The sequence below is a fragment of the Pongo abelii genome, chromosome 22 (genome assembly GCF_028885655.2).
Source record: "Pongo abelii isolate AG06213 chromosome 22, NHGRI_mPonAbe1-v2.0_pri, whole genome shotgun sequence".
In the NCBI taxonomy this organism is placed as follows: Eukaryota; Metazoa; Chordata; class Mammalia; order Primates; family Hominidae; genus Pongo; species Pongo abelii.
Window position 1 is genome coordinate 33013138 of NC_072007.2, and position 20664 is coordinate 33033801.

Sequence of the window (20664 nt, forward strand, 5' to 3'; positions counted from 1 at the left end):
GAAAGTGGACGTCCTTGTCTTGTGCCAGATTTTAGAGGAAAAGCTTTCAACTTTTCTCTGTTCAGTATGGTGTTATCTCCAAGTTTGTCATATATGGGTTTTATTGTGTTGAGGTACATTTCTTCTATAACTAATTGTTGAGAGTTTCTTTGATTTTCATGAAGAGATGTTAAATTTTGTAAAATGTTTTTCTGTATGTATAAAATGTTTTTCTGTATGTATAAATCATATTTCCAGCCTATTTTATTTATTTCATTCTGATCTTTATTATTTCATTTCTTCTAGTAATTTGGGGTATAATTTGTTCTTTTTTTATTTTTTGGTTCTCTGAGATGTGAATTTTGTCCTTCATTCTATTAATGTGATGTATTATGCTTATTTATTTGCATATGTTGAACTATCCTTGCATCCCTGGGATGAATCTTACTTGATCATGGTGAATGAATGTTTTAATTTGCGGTTGAATTGGGTTTGCTAGTATTTGGTTGAATATGCTTGTATTATTCATGTTCAACAGGAATATTAGCTTGCAGTCTTTACTGTTGTGGCTGTGTTCCTTGTCTGGTTTTGGTATTAGGGTAGTTCTGGAATCAGAATGAGTTTGAAAGTATTTAATCCTCCTAAATTTTTTGGAATAGTTGAGAAAAAATAGTATCAATTGTTTTTAAAAATAGTTGGTATAATTCAGCAGTGAAGATAACACTATTAGTTTTTTTGTGTTTTTTTGTTTGTTTGTTTGTTTTTTATATGGGAGTTTTTAAACTACTTATTAAATTTCCCTAATTGTTACTGGTCTGTTCAGATTTTCTGTTTCTTCTTAATTAAATTTTGATAGGTTACATGTTTCAAGGAATTTATCCATTTTTTTTTAGGTAATTCATTTGTTGGTGTATAATTTGTTCATGATAGTCTCATAATCCTTTCCTTTGGTATCAATTGTACCAAATTCCTTTGGTATCAATTGGTATCAAATTCCTTTGATATCAATTCCTTTGGTATCAATTGTAATGTATTATTTTCATCTGTTATTTTATTTATTAGTTTTCTCTGTTTTTCTTACTCTAGTTAAAAGTTTATTAATTTTATCTTTTTAAATACTAACTCTTCATTTTGTTGATATTTTGTATAATATTTCTAGCCCATTTTCTTTCTTTCTTTCTTTCTGATTCTTACCATTTCCTTTCTTCTGTTAATTTGAGATATGGTTTGTTCTTGTTTTTTCAGTTCTCTGAGATGCAATGTTTGTTTATTCAAGATCTTTTTTTCTTTTTGGATGCTGGGATTTATTGCTATGAATTTCCCTCTTAGGACTGTTTTTGCCATATTCCGTAGGTTTTGATATGTTGTATTTACATTTTGTTTCCAGACATTTTTTGAATTTTCCTTTTAATTTCTTCAATAATACAGTGGTTATTTAGAATTACGTCATTTCATTTCCATATATTTGTGAAGTTTCTGAAATTCCTCTCATTATTGATTTCTAGTTTTTTATCATTGTAGTTAAAAATGATACTTAATAGGATTTCAGTCTTCTTAAATATGTTAGGACTTGTTTTATGGCTTAACATAAGTGATATATACTGAAAAATATTGCCTGTTCAGTAAACAAAAATGTATTCTATAGCTATTGGCTGGAATATTTGATAAATATCTGTTAGATCCATTTGGCCAATTGTGTAGTTAAAGTGTCTGGATGATCTCTCCATTGCTGAATGCAAGCTGTTCAAGTTTCCTACTACTATTCTATGGTAGTCTATCTCTCTCTTCACATCTATTAATATTTGCTTTATATAGTTAAGTGCTCTGATGTTATATGCATATAGATTTATAATTGTTATGTCATATTGCTGAACTGACTCCTTTATCATTATATAATGCCCTTATTTTTCTCTTTATACATTTTTTAATTTAAAGTCTATTTTATCTAAGAATAGCCACTTCTGCTCATGTAGCTTCCAGTTACATGGAATATCTTTTTGCCATTCCTTCACTTTCAGTCTCTGTACATCCTTATAGGTAATACTTTTGTTGGCAGCATATAGCTGGTCTTGTTTTTTTTCTTTTTTAATCCATTCAGCCACTCTGTATTTTGATTGGAGAATTTATTTATACTCAAGGTTATTATTGATAGCTAAAGACTCAATCCTTTATTATTTGCTTTGTTTAACAAATATTTTCTTTCATCCTCTTTTATTGTCTTTCTTTGTGGTTATGTTATTTTCTTTAGCATATTTTGATTGCTTCTTTTTACTTTTTGTGTATCTACTATAGGTTTTTGCTTTGTGGTTACTAAGGTGCTTAGAAAAATATCTTAATGCTTATGTTGCAAATTCTTCAAAAAAATTTAGTTGTCATTATTTTATTTATTTATTTATTTATTTTTATTATACTTTAGGTTTTAGGGTACATGTGTGCAATGTGCAGGTTAGTTACATATGTATACATGTGCCATGCTGGTGTGCTGCACCCGCTAACTCGTCATCTAGCATTAGGTATATCTCCCAATGCTATCCCTCCCCCCTCCCCCCACCCCACAACAGTCCCCAGAGTGTGATGTTCCCCTTCCTGTGTCCATGTGTTCTCATTGTTCAATTCCCACCTATGAGTGAGAATATGCGGTGTTTGGTTTTTTGTTCTTGCGATAGTTTACTGAGAATGATGATTTCCAATTTCATCCATGTCCCTACAAAGGACATGAACTCATCATTTGTTATGGCTGCATAGTATTCCATGGTGTATATGTACCACATTTTCTTAATCCAGTCTATCATTGTTGGACATTTGGGTTGGTTCCAAGTCTTTGCTATTGTGAATAGTGCCGCAATAAACATACGTGTGCATGTGTCTTTATAGCAGCATGATTTATAGTCCTTTGGGTATATACCCAGTAATGGGATGGCTGGGTCAAATGGTATTTCTAGTTCTAGATCCCCAAGGAATGGCCACACTGACTTCCACAATGGTTGAACTAGTTTACAGTCCCACCAACAGTGTAAAAGTGTTCCTATTTCTCCACATCCTCTCCAGCACCTGTTGTTTCCTGACTTTTTGTAAATTAGTTGTCATTATTCTTAAGACTTGTCTTTTAGCCTTTATACTAAAGATACGTACTTTACATATAACCACTATAATATTAGAATATTGTGAATGACTGTGGACTTACTTTTACCAGTGAGATTTAGACTTTTAGAGATTTTTCTGTGTTGTTTTAGCATCCCTTTTTTGTAGTTTGAAGAACTCCATTTAGTATTTTTCTAAGGCAGGACTTGTGATGAAATCCATGTGTTTCTTTCTTTTGGAAAGACTTTACTGTCTCCTTCATTGCTGAATAACAGATTTACTAGTTATTGCATTCTTGATTTGCAGAGTTTTTTTCTCTCTTTGACATTTTGAATATGTCATCCTACTCTCTCCTGGCCTGTAAGTTTTCTACAGATAAGTCCACTGCTAGATATATTGGAACTCCCTTATATGTTATTTGCCTCCTTGCTTTTATTGCTTTCAGGATCCTTTCTTTGTCTTTGACTGTTTTATTATAATATATCTTTGAGTAGTCATATTTAATTGAATCTAAGTGGTGATCTTTGGACTTCTTGCACCTGGATTTTGCCCTGTTTCTCAAGGTTTGAGAAGTTTTCTTCTGTTATTTCTTTAAATATGTTTTCTATCATTTTTTCTTTCTCTACTCTCTTTCAAATATCGGTGACTTGATTATTTGCTCTTTTAATGTCTCCCATGAATCCTATAAGCTTTCTTTATTCCTTTTTATTCTTGTTTATTTTTATCTTTGGCCTGCATATTTTCAAATAAGTTGTCTTTGAGTTTATAAATTCTATTTTCTTCTTGATTAATTCTATTGTTTAAATACATCAATTACATGTTTTAATTTGTTCATTCTATTTTTTAGCTCTAGGATGTCATCTTGATTTTTTTTTTACTATTTCAATTTTTCTGTTTGTATTCTCTTATAAATGACTGATTTCTTTCTCTGTATTTTTCCTGAAATTTGCTGACATTTCTTAAAATAGCTCTTTCAAATTCTTTGTCAGAAACTTAACAAAAGTGTATATCTTTAGAGTCTCTCACTAGTATTTTCTTTTGTCGGTTTGGTGACATCATGTTTTTTGGTTGTTCTTGTTTCTTGCATTCATGTTAAAATGTCTGCATATCAAACTCTTGGTGCTTAGTCCAGATTTTGCAGATTTTGCTTTGTATGGAATGTCATTCAACAGTAAGCCTATGTCCATGACTCCTGCAGCCATTGTTGCAGATTGTGACTCTTAGGTCTAGGAATGCTGCATCCAGTCATCACTGGTTGATACTTCTTGTCTCTCACTGACCCCATGGAGTTAGAACTGCCAGCCCTCTTAGTAATTCCCATGGGATGTCACAGAAGTGAACTTCCTATGAGGAGTCCCATAATGGTGGGAAACCTGGGCTTCCATCTCTAACTTACTTTTTCCACTGTAAAAACCAAACGGTGGGTCCAGGGCATTTATCTGTGTTTGGTGCTACTCTAGCTTAGCGGAAAGGGGGGTAGTGCAGTCACAGTGAACCATTTCTTCTCTCTTTTGATTGTGGATTTTGTCAGTTATGTAGTCTAATGGGGTGTCTTAACCTCACTTTCCAGTCCTGCTGTATTCAGAGAGGTATTCTTGTCTATGAGTATTTTCAAGTTGAGTTCCTGTGGAGGGAAGTGAAGCTGCCCTCTTATCCTGCCATCTTGCTGATATCTGTTTCCAGAATAAAATCATATTTTAATCAAGTAAAAAGAGGCCAAAATTGAGGGACAAAAACTGGCCACACTGGGTACTACTTTAAAATTATATGAACAATGAATTTAATACTTTTATTTTAGAAAGTGAGTAAAAAGTAAATCTGTGGGTCCATATTGTTACCCACAATTAAAAACAAAAACCTCATTGACATGTATATGGATGCACAATGGTGGGGTTAATTTTATTAGCAATATGTTTTAAAAAAATAGAATGAGCTCAATTTTAGCAATGTTGTCCAAAGTATGGTGTTCCTACCTGATTTCTCTCAGAAGTATTAAAAGAAAAACTTCAACTGGCCAGACGTGGTGGCTCACACTTGTAATCCCAGAATTTTGGGAGGCCGAGGCAGGGGGATCACGAGGTCAGGAGATTGAGACCAATCTGGTTAACATGGTGAAACCCCATCTCTTCTAAAAATAAAAAAAAATTAGCCTGGCGTGGTGGCACATGCCTGTAGTCCCAGCTACTTGGGAAGCTGAGGCAGGGAAATCACATGAACCCGGGAGGCAGAGATTGCAGTGAGCAGAGATCGCACCATTGCACTCCAGCCTGGGTGACAGAGTGAGACTCCATCTCAAAAAGGAAAAAAAAAAAAAAAAAGACAAAAAGAAGAAAACAAAGAAAAGAAAAACTTCAGCCAAATTAAATTTAAAGGAGTTTAATTGAGCAATGAACCATTCGCAAATCAGGCAGAACAAGTTTGTAGACTAAAAAAGGAAGTGACGTATAGAAATCAGAAGTGAGGCACAGAAACAGCTAGATTGGTTATACGTTGGCATTTGCCTTGTTTGAACACAGTTTGAACACTCAACAGTCTGTGATCAGTTGAAGTATGGCTGCTGGCATTGGCTAAGACTCTGCTATTATTACAGGCATATACTCCTAAGTTAGGTTTTCAATCTTGCCTACCTATTAAGTATCCACGAGAACTCAAAAGATAAAAGTATGGAGTCTTTCTCAGGCCATACTTAGTTCACTTTAACAGAAGGCATATGTTAACGTGTGTAATCATTCTTTTAGGTGTTCTTTGGTTAAAACAGGAAAACCACATAACTGCTCATTTTCCTTTTGGTGCCGTTTTTATGCAGGCATTTTGACAACTTCTATCTTTCACATTTTACCCACACCAAAAATCAGTTTCTTTGTTTCCGTAAGAAATTTACTTACTCCCTGTAAATTTGAAAATTTGATCTTTCTTCTTTCTTTTCTTTCTTTCTTTCCTTTCTTTCTTTCTTTCTTTCTTTCTTTCTTTCTTTCTTTCTTTCTTTCTTTCTTTTTCTTTCTCTCCTTCCTTCCTTCTTTCCTTCCTCCGCTCTTCCTTCCTTTCTTTCTTTTCCTCTTTCTTTCTCTCTCCCCACTGTTCTTTTTCCCCCTCTCTCCCACTCTCTCTGCAAATTGAGTTTATTTAAAGTTTTTTTTTTTTAAATGTAATCTGTCTTCATAAACCTGAGTAGGTCTGAAATTTCAGGGAATTGTTTTTAAAATATCAAGTGACTTTAACATTTGATGTGCATTTAAATGGTTTCTGGGGTGTAAAATTACAATCTTGGTAGTCATTTTTATTCACCATTAACATACCAGTAACTTACTTTGGCTGAGGCTTAGGTTTCATTTGCCAATGGACTATAGACGTAATTGAGAGCATGGTGAGAATTGTTTTTCCATCTTTTCTTTGTTTTGATTAAGACAGTGTTTTATGTTTTCCCGCTGAATATTAAAATTTGTATATCTAAACATCTCACACCATGATTTCTCCCAGTGAAAAATTCTTAGGAGAAAAGCATTCATCTCAGTTAAATGCTTATATGACAACAATTTCAAAGTTTTGAAATTCTGATTAGCCTTACTACAGGCAAAGTCTCTTAGAAGAAAGACTTTATCCTCATATTCTCAGGTCAGGAGCGATGTGTTCATAATATCAAAGACTATAGAGCCATAAATATGGCTTCCAATCAGTTCTGGTTCTAATCTGTCAAACCTGTTTACACAGAAGAATAATGTTTGATAACGGCATATTAAATATGGTTTTGTTTTCTTTGCAGACTTTTTGTGGTGTTGTTTTTATTCTACTCTATATTTAAATTTGTTTCTTTCTACAAATTCTCCTTTTGCCTTTGAACTATATCAAAAGATCTAACCTTTCCTGATTTATATTTTATAATATTGATTATTTAAAGGAATTATCCAAAATGTATTCAAGGATAGAGCTTAATATGATGCTTAATCAATTTTCTAATAGTTTTTTTAGTGTATACATGGAATTAAGTCTAAGCAATCAGTCAAGAATCTAATACATTTTTTCTCTTATTTTGGTATCTAATTAGCTGTTTTCTTTTCTTATTGCAAGAGCATGCTCAGTAAAATGTAGAATCAAAATAAAATGAAATTGTAGATATAATGTTGAATTAAATGAATTACAGATATAATGATATATTGCAGGACTTCCTCTTTGAAGATTATAATACAAGTGTAACAAATGCTAATAATTAAATTAGAAAAAAACTATAAATACCTACAACAGAGTAAAAATGTTGTATCCCATTTAAAATATATGTTTGATTCTATATTTACTTAATGTAGTTACATTCAGTCATATTTGGTATATAGTATAAATCTACCTCCTGCTCAAGAAGTTTCTTACCACAATACCTCTCAATCATAGTTTTGTAAGAGATGTTCAGTTATTACACTGCAACTCTGGAGCTTCCATAAAAAAGATTGGCAAATATAGGAGAAGAATAGAAACTTAAAATCTGGAAAATGAAAAGAAGTATTTAATTTTAAAAAATCAAATTTAGTCATACAATAAAGTTCCCAGAGGAGGGAGAGGAAGAGAAAATATAAAGCTATATTAACTTGGAGTTAGGGGAGTTTGTGGATTTAGAAGGAGCTAAGTGTTGAAGAAATGAGATGTTGATGAGCAAAAGGATAAGAGGATACAATCGTGGGACTTTAACTCAGTATAGCAGTGATATTTTTCATAATTCTAGAGAAATATGACAAGGCAACTTGAGACTTTTTGGAATTAGTGCAATGAGAATAATCTTTCTGCCAATATTAAACTGATATGTGCTTATTCCTCTGTTTAAATCAGGTTCAGCCCAGTGGACTTCACCTTAATTGTTTCCCCAGGGTAGGAGAGTAGAACATATGATTTATACAGCTCTAGACATAGGTATTACTGGGAAAAGAAGTTAAATTTAACTTGTCAAATATTAAACCCAGAAGACTGACTGAAATTGGAATCCTCTCAAGTTATAAAAGACCTACCACTTTTACCTCTGATATGAATCAACTCATGTCATCGTTGAATGTTTTCATTAATGTAATATCATTGAATACTAAAAACAAACAAACAAAAAACATCTACCCAACCAGTTTCTTCCAAGGACATCACTGACAGAAGAAAGCAGTGTGAAAGTGCATTGAAAGGGTAGGGCTATGTTTCTATATCCTTCTCTTATCACCAGAAATATTAATGAATCAACTAGTTTAACTGAAGGCAGGATATTTTTTCAAAATGGAGAGAAATACTTGATGACAAAAGGTGGACTTCTGTGTAAGTGTGTGTGAGAGTGTGTGTTGCTGTGTGTTTGTGTTTTCTTATCTAAATAATAAATGAGTTGCTTTGGCTCTCTCCGACACCTCCTTTGAGTTCTTGCATCATGGTTTAGTTCGTGGAATCATAAAAATTATTTCTGCAAATATTCCTCTCCTACTTCTGTTTTTTAAATTTTCTTTGGCATGTGCAATTATCACAATTCCACAAGGAACTACACACATCATAGTTAGTTCTAAAACATTAATGACAGAGGGAAAATGTTAAAAGCGTTCAGAAGGATAAACATCTATTACCTGAAAATGAATAATTATGACAAATAACTATAGTAGAGTAGTGCTGAATGAAGAAACAAAATAATGTTCTAAATACATTGCAGAAAATACATTTAGAATTGCATGTGTAATAAAACTATCACAAATATGACAGTGAAAGAATCAAATTTCAAATTAAAATAAACACTTAGAAAATTTACGTAGTTTTTATTTTTAGTGGACTTTAGAGGATTTTTTTAAAGCAAAATAAGAGAGAAAGCTGGGAAGAAATCTATGCGATGTTGTTGGGAAGTAAAAGAAAGTAGATTTCTTAGTGAGGTGAGTGATCATGTTGATAAAATTTATCAGAGAATTAGGAAGAGAGAGAGAGAAAGAAGAGGAATTTATTTGTAGAATTAAAAATTCTAGAGGATTCTACACCAACAATTGGCAAAAAAAACTGAGGTAATGGTATTTAGAAACTGATTTAGCATTTGTTTCAGGGAAATAAGCAAGGAGGTCGTTATTTTGTTTCAGGATAATACCTAGCTAGATTTTCTATTTGTTGAGCTGTAGGGGTAAAGGCTAATGTATAAGTTTTTATCCACTGGAAAGGCAAATAATTTATGGTAGAAGAGGTATCTCAAAATGTTGTGGTTTGGGTCCTATACAACATGTCCTGTATATTAAAATTTCATATAATCATAACACCTTTATATGTGATGGTTCATGCTTCACTTTGCCTTCCAAATCTTGTGCAAAATTTCTCTTCTGGTCAACTCTAACCTAGGTTGTATAGGAAAGAAGATTTTGTTCGGTATCTTTCTGATTAACATAAATTAATATTATCAGGGGAGTTCATGATGTAATTTCATATCATTCTCAAAAATATGTATATATATTGTTTTTAATACTACTGTATCCTGCTTATTTAATTTGGGATTGTACTTATTGGAAGGTCTACAATATCCAATATTTATATAGAGAACTGTGCTCCTGTTGTTAATTTTAAGACATTTTAAAGAAGTATCCTGTGTAGTTTTAAGGGATTTATATTAATATTTTAGACATAATTGTCTTTATTCAACTACATACTGTGACTCAGAATAATTATATTGGTAATCAAACCAGGTAGGTTGTAAATGAATGTTATGCTTTATGCATCAAACACAATAATCAAATAATTATAATATTTCAGAATACAATGTTATTCAACATTATAAGTCATCAGGTAGATGCAAATTAAATCATAATAAGACACTATTTCATAGCCAGTTTAATCCAAAAGACAAATAATACCACACGTCTTTGACGAGGATGTGGAGAAACCAGAATCTTCATACATTGCTGATTGTACTGTAAAATGGTGCAATCACTGTGAAAAATAGTTTGGCATTTTCTCCAAATGTTAAAACTAAAACTACCAGGTGATCAGTAACACCATTTCTAAGATTCTATGTATGTATATATGTATGCATGTATCTACCTATTTCTTTTTTTTTTTTTTTTTTTTTTTTTTTGGAGATGGAGGCTCACTCTGTCACCAGGGCTGGAGTGCAGTGGCGCGATCTTGGCTCACTGCAAGCTCTGCCTCCCGGGTACACACCATTCTTCTGCCTCAGCCTCCTGAGCAGCTGGGACTACAGGCGCCCACCACCACGACCGGCTAATTTTTTGTATTCTTAGTAGAGACGGGGTTTCACCGTGTTAGCCAGGATGGTCTCCATCTGCTGACCTCGTGATCTGCCTGCCTCGGCCTCCCAAGGTGCTTACAGGTGTGAGCCACCGCGCCCAGCCGTATCTATCTATTTCAAAGTATTTGTAAGTAAAAACATGTTCAGAAAAAAATTGCATACAATTTTTTACAGCAGCATTATTCTTACTAGGGAAAAGCTGCAAACAATTTAACGTCTACCAACTAGTTTATGTTAGCCAATATATAATATGTTCATGCAAAGAATATTGTTCAAAATAAAATGAACTACTGACACATGCTACCTCATGAATAAACTTCAAAACACATGGTAAGTGAAACAAGCTAGACATAAGCCAACATATTCTATGAATCCATTTATATGAAATCTTCACAAAAGGCAAGAGCAAGACAAAAGTAGATTTGTGGTTGCCTAAGTCTAGGCAGGAACCAGAATCAATTATAAATTGGCATGATGAGAGAAAAATGTTCCAAAACCTATTTAGGATGATGGTTTAATCAGAGAAAACTTACTAAAAATGCTTGAATTATCTATATGAAATGGTTAATTGTATGGTATCTAGAAGATACCTAAGTAAAAGTTTAAAAAGAATTAGAAAAATGCTGAGAATATTTTCAAGTTTTATTTTATTTTCCTTTCTAATACCATCTGGTTCAAGATGGAAATGTGAAAAGTTTAAAGAAAAATGAAATCCTGTTGACTCATCAAACTCACCCTTATACCTAAGTAATTTGCTATACAATTAGTACATTGAAAAGAAACACCACTGTCTACACACGTAAATGACCAAAAAAAAAAAAAAAAAAAATACACAACTCTCTGATAATGCTACAATATTATCAACATTGAATATTGGTGAATTTGATTGCATATAAATTATTTCTTTATAAAGATGGTAAAAAAATGCCCACAATTAAAAGAACATGTGAGGAACTTCCAAAAAATCAACAATAAAATAAAACAGGTAACTCAAAGAAAAACAGGCAAAAGATAAACAGTCAGGTTATAGATAGAAAAAACTGAATAAGTATCAAACATATGAAGACCTACTCAACTTTGCTAAAGAAAGAAATTTATTTTTAAAACAACAATGAGATTAAGATGTTTCTAGATTAGACTGGGAAAATTAAATAAAATGAATTATGAGATTATAGGAAGTTTTAACAAAAATAAAGGGAAAAAGCTCATTATCTAAGGACAGAATTATCTAATATAGTCATTCTATAAAGTTATTGTGAAGAACTTAGATAAAATGTGAATATGTATATTATAGGTATATCATTAGTCATGGGCATGGACATTGAAGTATTGTTCGTGTTTAGGAAGAATGGAAGCTGGTTTGGAGACTATTACTGGTAAAATGGAAAAGTAAGATATGGTGGTTGCACTCCATAAGCTATAAAGAATTTAGATGCATTAGCCTATAAACACAACTAAACAGCTAGTTTCAAACACCAAAAGAAAATAAGGCATAGCACAAAATCATTTATACAAATTAAATTACTTGAACACATTAAACTAAACACTACTTATTATATTTAAATAGTTACTAACTCAATGATATATATTAAGCAGCTTAGAATATTGACTATATGGTGTATAATGGGAAATAGAGGAAATGGACCTAGAAGGGAGTAACTAAATAATGGCATGCATTTTTATTGCTACAGGAAAAATGTAATGCAATTTAGCAGCTATGAACAATGCCCATTAATTATCTCATAATTCTGTAAGTCATACATTCAGGAGGTTTGCCTAGTTCCTTAAAGAGTCTGGTGGCATCTGCTTATAGTCTCAAAAGCTGAAAATCAGGGTGTTTACAGGGCTTCATTCGTTACTGGAATATCTTGAAGGAATATCTTTTTTTCAGACTCTTTCAGGCTGTTGGAAAAATTCAGTTCTTTGTGGTTTTAGGACTGAAGTCACATACCTTTGTTGGCTGTTGGCCGGGAGCTGTTCTCAGCTTCTAAAAGCTGGCCAAAATACTTGACTTATTTTATTTCTCTATTTTCGAGGGCAGCAATGTGGATGGAGTTGTTATGCTTCCAGTCTCTCTGATCGCTCCTTATACCTCACCTCTCCTCCACTTTCCTCTTCCACCACATGTCTCTGAGTCCAGTGAAGAAATTTCTCTGAAATTTTTCAGCATATAAGAATAACTTCTGATGGCATTAGTTATACCTTTAAATTATTTTTAGCATTTCGTTGTATGTCTAAACCATACATTCTTAAATTTAATTACCACAGTTTTGCTTTTTTCTTGTTTTTGTGATTTGATACCAACCCTTGATTAATAAAGAAAATGGAATAAACTTCTTCCTTCCGAGAAACAGTACTTTTTTTTTAGTAAATAAAGATGGAATATGTGTAATAGGTGAGGGATAACTAAAACTTGTCACATAAGGCCAGTGAGACCCCAACAGTTGACCTAAAATTCAGTATTCAATGACCCATTCATTACTGAACAATTAAAAAGCTACATAAAAATCAATGCTACCTACACCTTAAAAATACATTTTAAATCACCCATAGATTCCCACAACCTTTTAGACATAAAGAGAAAATTTTGTATTAACTGAGAAAAATAACCCACTACCTATTGAATTCAGGTACTGTTGCTTAAAGGACAGCTACAGAATTCTCATCTCAATATTTTCATGTAAAATAAGTGGAAATCAGTAGTCCAAAAATCCTCATTAAGGATGAGCCACTAATAAACAATATATTTATAATTTAGATAACATTTCATTCATATGCAGGTTTTGAACCCTGTGGAATATTTAATTTGCACCAGCCTTTCCAAATACTTAAATTTGTAAGAATTATTTTTCAATGGGAGTTCTAAGATGACTTTTGAAATAATTATTAAAATGAAGACATCTATATTTTGCAAACTACGAGGATTTAGTTACAGAATACGTTCTTTCATAAGATCCATCTCCAGTGTGCCATGTGTCTTTGAATACTTGAGAGAAAGGCATTCCCACATTCCACATATTTGTAGGGTTATTCAGGAATTCTTTCATGTCCTCAACTAGAAATGGAAACACTTAGGGCATTACCACATTGTTTACATGCAGTTTTTTCATTCAGTATGAGTGTTTTGTATTTTCAAAGGAAAGCGAAAAAATTGCATGCTTTCCCATATTCCTTACATTCATTGGTTTCCTTCAAATGAGTTTTTCAATGAGTTCAGAGGGAACTGAAACATATCAAGTTTTTATCACATTTCTCTTACACATAGGATTTTTCTGTTGTATAATTTCATGTTTTCAAAAAACTCAACTGTTTTCCCACATTTCTTACATTCCTAGGATTTCTATGAAGTATGAGTTCTTTCATGTTTACGTACAGAACTAGAATATCTAAATGCTTTGCCACAATTCTTAGTCTTAGGGTTTCTTTCCAATGTGAGTTTTTTCATGTTTATTCAGAGAGCTGGAATGTCTGAAGGCTTTACCATGTTTCTTACGATCATAGGGATTCTCTCCAGTGTGAGTTCTTTCATGTTTACCTAGAGAGCTGGAATAGCTGAAGGCTTTACCACATTTCTTAAAGTCATAAAATTTCTTTTCAGTATAAATTCTGTCATATGTTTCAAGGTAAGTAAAACAACTAAAGGCTTTGCAACATTTTTTTACATTTATAAGGTTTCTCTCCAGTATGAAATTTTTGTATGTATTCAAATGAAACCTAAATATCTAAAGGTTTTACTACATTTTTTACATCATAAGGTTTCTCTCTGGTATGAGTTCTCTCATGTATTTGAAGGTAGCTGAAACAACTGAAGGTGTTACCACATTTTTGACATTTATAGGGTTTCTCTCCAGAATGAGCTCTCTCGTGTCTTCTAAGGGAATGGTATAGACTGAAGGTTTTACCACATTTTTGATATTCATAGGGATTCTCTCCAGTATGAGCTGTTTCATGTCTTCTGAGGGAACTCTATAGACTGAAGGCTTTATCACATTTTTTACATTCATAGGGATTCTCCCCAGTATGAGCTGTTTCATGTCTTCTGAGGGAGCTGTATAGACTGAAGGCTTTACCACATTTTTTTACAATCATAGGATTTCTCTCCAGTATGTATTCTTTTTGACTTAACATGGAGGAGGAATGACTGAAGACCTCACCGCATTTCTTACATTTATAGCGTTTCTTTCCAGTATAATTTGTTTCATGTTTCTGTAGGGAACTAGAAAGAGTAAATTCCTTACCATATTAATTAACCACAGAAGATTTTTCACCATTGTGAACCCTCTCATGTGCTTGAAAATAACTAAGACAACTGAATTCTCTCCCGCATTTCCTACATTCCCAGTTTCTCTTAAGTATGAGTATTTTATGATTATGAAGCGGACTGGAATATCCACAGGCTTTATGCCATTGCCAACATTTATAAGGTTTTTCTCCACTGTGAGTTCTTCCATGCTTTTGAAAAGAAAAGAACTTCAAAATCGCAAGGCTTTACCACCTTTCTTCCATTCACAGAGTTTTTCTCCAATGTGAGTTACTTTATGCATTTGAAGTGCATAGAGAAACTTAAATGTTTTCTCACGTTTCTTATATTTATGAGGTCTGTTTCCGGCGTGTGTTACGATGTGTCGTTGGACATTTATGAGAGAGATAATGGTTTTTCCCACATTGTTTACATTTATATCACCTCACCCCATATTCTTCACGTTCTTATGGTTTGTGTCCAGAATGACATAAGATGTGCCTATTAAGAGATGAATCATATATAAAACTTGTCCAGGCCGGGTGCGGTGGCTTATGCCTGTAATCCCTATATTTTGGCAGAGGCAGGCAGATCACCTGAGGTCGGGAGTTCGAGGCCAGCCTGACCAACATGGAGAAACCCTGTCACTACTAAAAATACAAAATTAGCCAGGCATGGTGGTGCATGCCTGAAATCCCAGCTACTTGGTAGGCCGAGGCAGGAGAATCGCTTGAACCCGGGAGGCAGAGGCTGCAGTGAGCCGAGATCATGCCATTGCACTCCAGCCTGGGCAACAAGAGCTAAACTCCATCTCAAAAAAAAAAAAAAAAAAAAAAAAATTGTCCACACACATGGCATTCACATGAATTTAAGTCAGCAGAAATTTTCTTCTTCAGATTAAAATTTGGAATCTGGCTGAAGATTTCTCCACAATGACTAACTTCTTTATATTCATAGAGTCTTCATACCATATGACTTCAGAGATGTTTTTCCAGAATTATTGAAATGACCTTCAGTGTCCTGGACTTCCCATTTGTTTCCATTTTCTGTCTCCTGGGATCTTCTGGCATCCTGCTTAGAGATCTCCCAGAACCTGCAGATCACAGGGCGACAGAGGCTGTGGTGGGGCAACCTAGGGTCTCCTGGAACAAAGGGAACAGAACAACAAAGCTGAGCTGGAACTGGGCAGCTAGGCCAGAGAGACAAATGCCCTGCCGGATGGTGGAAGCCACCCTGCATTGTTCTTTCTTCATTGTTGTACCTCCTTCGTGACAAGCCATTCACATTTATTAGCCAGGCGAAATGTGAATTTAATTAATTTATTTAATACATTTATTCAATGTGAATGGCTTGTCATGAAGGAGATATAACAATGAAAAAAAACTCTCAAAAATGAAAAAAACTCTCTAGAATGATTTTTTTATTTTACATTTTCACAAACAGCCCTGGAGACCACCCATCTCATTGTTCACCTAGTGTATGTGAAAATTGTATCTCTTCAATTTTTCTGGCAATTCTTCATTTACTAACTGCAATGCTTTCTCTGTTCAAAATCCTTTTTTGAATTATTGCACATATGCTTTTTTATACTTTATGTGCTTTATCATATTTGACATGGGAAGAGTCCTTAGATATTTAGCCTCCTAATATCTGAGATCTGATAGTAGATATAAAACTTCTGCTAATTTATAAATCAAGTTCATAATGTATGTAATGAGTTTTGGTTTTGCCTGGTGTTTTCAAATTTTTGTAATTATACCTATTCCTGACAATATCAATACTTAGCAATTGTCTCAAAATACATGCACACTTTGCTAATGTTATCTTCCACTCTTTGGATGTATACAAATGTTACTATTTTACTAGATATAAATTACTAATTCAGTGGTATTTAAAAATTGCTTGCTTCATAAACTAATTTAATATAAAATCCAGAAAGCTAAAATGCTTCACTGAAATAGCAATCAGAGATACAGTATTATAATAAGCCATATGCCCTGGAATCTATAAGACTCGCTAGCCTACTACTTACCCTTAGAACCAAATTATTCTCTCTAAGTATTAGTTACTTTATCTGAAAAGATGTCGTTTTCCTATTGCTTACATGAATTCCATATCAATTAAAATTATGTATCGTGCACACTTGCAAAAAATAATAGTTTATTCTTATTATATGTGACTGAATAAACTACAATATAGATATATATAATTGTCCTGAACCTTGAGTCACAGCTTTGTATGTACAACAGTAATCAATAGTCCTTAAATTAAATTTTGTGCCTCCTATCATTTTTAGAAATTGGTTTATAAATCATGAACAAAGCTGGAGGCATCACACTACCTGACTTCAAACTATACTACAAGGCTACAGTAACCAAAACAGCATGGTACTGGTACCAAAACAGAGATATAGATCAATGGAACAGAACAGAGCCCTCAGAAATAATGCCACATATCTACAAGTATCTGATCTTTGACAAACCTGACAAAAACAAGAAATGGGGAAAGGATTCCCTATTTAATAAATGGTGCTGGGAAAACTGGCTAGCCATATGTAGAAAGCTGAAACTGGATCCCTTCCTTACACCTTATACCAAAATCAATTCAAGATGGATTAAAGACTTAAATGTTAGACCTAAAACCATAAAAACCCTAGAAGAAAACCTAGGCATTACCATTCAGGACATAGGCATGGGCAAGGACTTCATGTCTAAAACACCAAAAGCAATGGCAACAAAAGCCAAAATTGACAAATGGGATCTAATTAAACTAAAGAGCTTCTGCACAGCAAAGGAAACTACCATCAGAGTGAACAGGCAACCTACAAAATGGGAGAAAATTTTCGCAACCTACTCATCTGACAAAGGGCTAATATCCAGAATCTACAATGAACTCAAACAAATTTACAAGAAAAAAACAAACAACCCCATCAAAAAGTGGGCAAAGGACATGAACAGACACTTATCAAAAGAAGACATTTATGCAGCCAAAAAACACATGAAAAAATGCTCACCATCACTGGCCATCAGAGAAATGCAAATCAAAACCAAAATGAGATACCATCTCACACCAGTTAAAATGGCAATCATTAAAAAGTCAGGAAACAACAGGTGCTGGAGAGGATGTGGAGAAATAGGAACACTTTTACACTGTTGGTGGGACTGTAAACTAGTTCAACCCTTGTGGAAGTCAGTGTGGCGATTCCTCAGGGATCTAGAACTAGAAATTCCATTCGACCCAGCCATCCCATTACTGGGTATATACCCAAAGGACTATAAATCATGCTGCTATAAAGACACATGCACATGTATGTTTATTGCGGCATTATTCACAATAGCAAAGACTTGGAACCAACCCAAATGTCCAATAATGATAGACTGGATTAAGAAAATGTGGCACATATACACTATGGAATACTATGCAGCCATAAAAAATGATGAGTTCATGTCCTTTGTAGGGACATGGATGAAATTGGAAATCATCATTCTCAGTAAACTATCGCAAGAACAAAAAACCAAACACCGCATATTCTCACTCATAGGTGGGAATTGAACAATGAGAACACATGGACACAGGAAGGGGAACATCACACTTCGGGGACTGTTGTGGGGTGGGGGGAGGGGGGAGGGATAGCATTGGGAGATATACCTAATGCTAGATGACGAGTTGGTGGGTGCAGCGCACCAGCATGGCACATGTATACATATGTAACTTACCTGCACATTGCGCACATGTACCATAAAACCTAAAGTATAATAATAATAATAATAATAATAATAAAGAAAAAAAAAAGAATATTTCCTACTTATCTTGATTTTTGAATAATATTGTAAAAGGTTGTATAACTTTTTACATTTATAAGACATTGTATATCATAACATTGAGAAATTGATGTACCATTTCTTACATGTACATTACAAAATTATAATTTTGATAAGTTGGTCAAAGGCATTTACAAAATGCATTTCTAGGTTATGGCATCCAATCTTTGATGTCACTTTAAAGAAGATATCAAGCTGTGACAAAAATAAAATTTTTGAAAATGCTTCATTAACCTGACCCTTTGAGGTCATTTATATTTCCAGTTTATAAAACAGGATTATCTTTCATATAGAAAGTCTGATCACACCTCCTGCAAGCTTAACATAACTAGAACCTGAAAGACAGTTGTTTTAAAATGCCAAATGCACCTTTAACATTGATCCGGGTTACTGGCCTATTATTTTCAGTCTGGCTGTTAGAGTTCCTACACAGTGTATTTAATTCTATGTTGTGAAAAAGCTTTTTACACTGCATTAGTGAAATGGAGAATTATCAATACAAATCTTATAATAAATAAATAAATAAAAGAACAAAACTATAAATTTGGTAACAAATACCTTCCATTGTAAATTATGTCGGGAAACATGACATAATCCCATTACAAGTAAATGCCAAGTACCTGTGAAATGTGGAGAAGTATATTACCTACCTGAGAAAGTAATTGTAAAATTAATGGACAAATACCTATAAAGTATATAGTATAGTAAAAGTTCTTTAAAGTTACTTAATAGTATCAATGTTAATTTTTATATTTAGGTCAATGAATTATGGGTACAATATAGGATACTTGTTACTACATTCCTTTCATATAATAAGTCTTAAGATAGGTGTTTTTATGAGATGCATTAATTCATGGTGACCATATAGAATAGGTATTCTATTTTACAAATTAATAAAAATTATCAAGGACTGACCTTTGGTAAGTAAATAATACCAAGAAATATCATTGCTCACCTGTACTAGAATGTTGATTTTAATACTCTATAGTGTTTCCTAAGTTTTGATAGCGATATATAATAATATTGAAAAGTTATTTATCTTAGGATCTTATGAAAAGAAACAAAAATTTTCATTGCTAAAAATTGACTTCTAATGTCGAATGAAAACTCTATGATTATAACTTTGAGTTTGTCTAGTCAAATTCTTATGTAACCAATTGTAAATCATTCACAATGACTTCCAAATCAAAACATCAGAATATCAATAGGACATAATGGGAATACTTACAATTAATTTAATAGTACTTCTATTTACCAATTATATATCATAGTACTGATCTAATTATATTATCTCATTGAACAACCACTGTATATTACTGAATCAGTAATCTGTTATTTAAAAATTCCTACTTGAAAAAGAACCAAAAATTTAGTTATGTTTATGGAAAAAATTTTCTAATTAGTCTTTAAATGTTCATTTTATATCTGATAATTAAATAACAACATAACTTGTCAGCACAAGCACTAATTTTTCCCACATTACAAAGTATATGCAGACTTTGTAGAAGAATCTACAAATAATCTATTTTTACTCTATTATTTTTATTCTGTCAGCTTTCTCTGCCTCCAACCGAAAATAACTTCTTACCATCATAAAAAACTTGGGTTTTCAAAATGAAAACAATATACATTAGAATGCTTAGTAATAAAGCAATAACTGAGGAGAACTAATTAATTATAACAGAACTAATTTTGGTCAGTTGAATTTTTTCACCTATTCCATTTTTTTTACTGAATTATTTTGGCTCTGAAATATTTTTAAAATAATATTTCTTTTATTTTCTTTTCTTTTTATTTTATTATTATTATACTTTAAGTTTTAGGGTACATGTGCGCAATGTGCAGGTTTGTTACATGTGTATACATGTGCCATGTTGGTGTGCTGCACCCATTAACTCGTCATTTAGCATTAGGTATATCTCCTAATGCTATCCCTCCCCCCTCCCCCCACCCCACAACAGTCCCCGGTGTGTGATGTTCCCCTTCCTGTGTCTATGTGTCCTTATTGTTCAATTCCCACCCATGAGTGAGAACATGCGGTGTTTCGTTTTTTGTCCTTGCGATAGTTTGCTGAGAATGATGGTTTCCAGTTTCATCCATGTCCCTACAAAGGACATGAACTCATCATTTTTTATGGCTGCATAGTATTCCATGGTGTGTATGTGCCACATTTTCTTAATCCAGTCTATCGTTGTTGGACATTTAGGTTGGTTCCAAGTCTTTGCTATTGTGAATATTTCTTAAGATTTTTACTTGTGAGTACTTCACTTTACAAGAGTGGAAAATGGAAATGATCTATGGAAATAACTTATAAAATA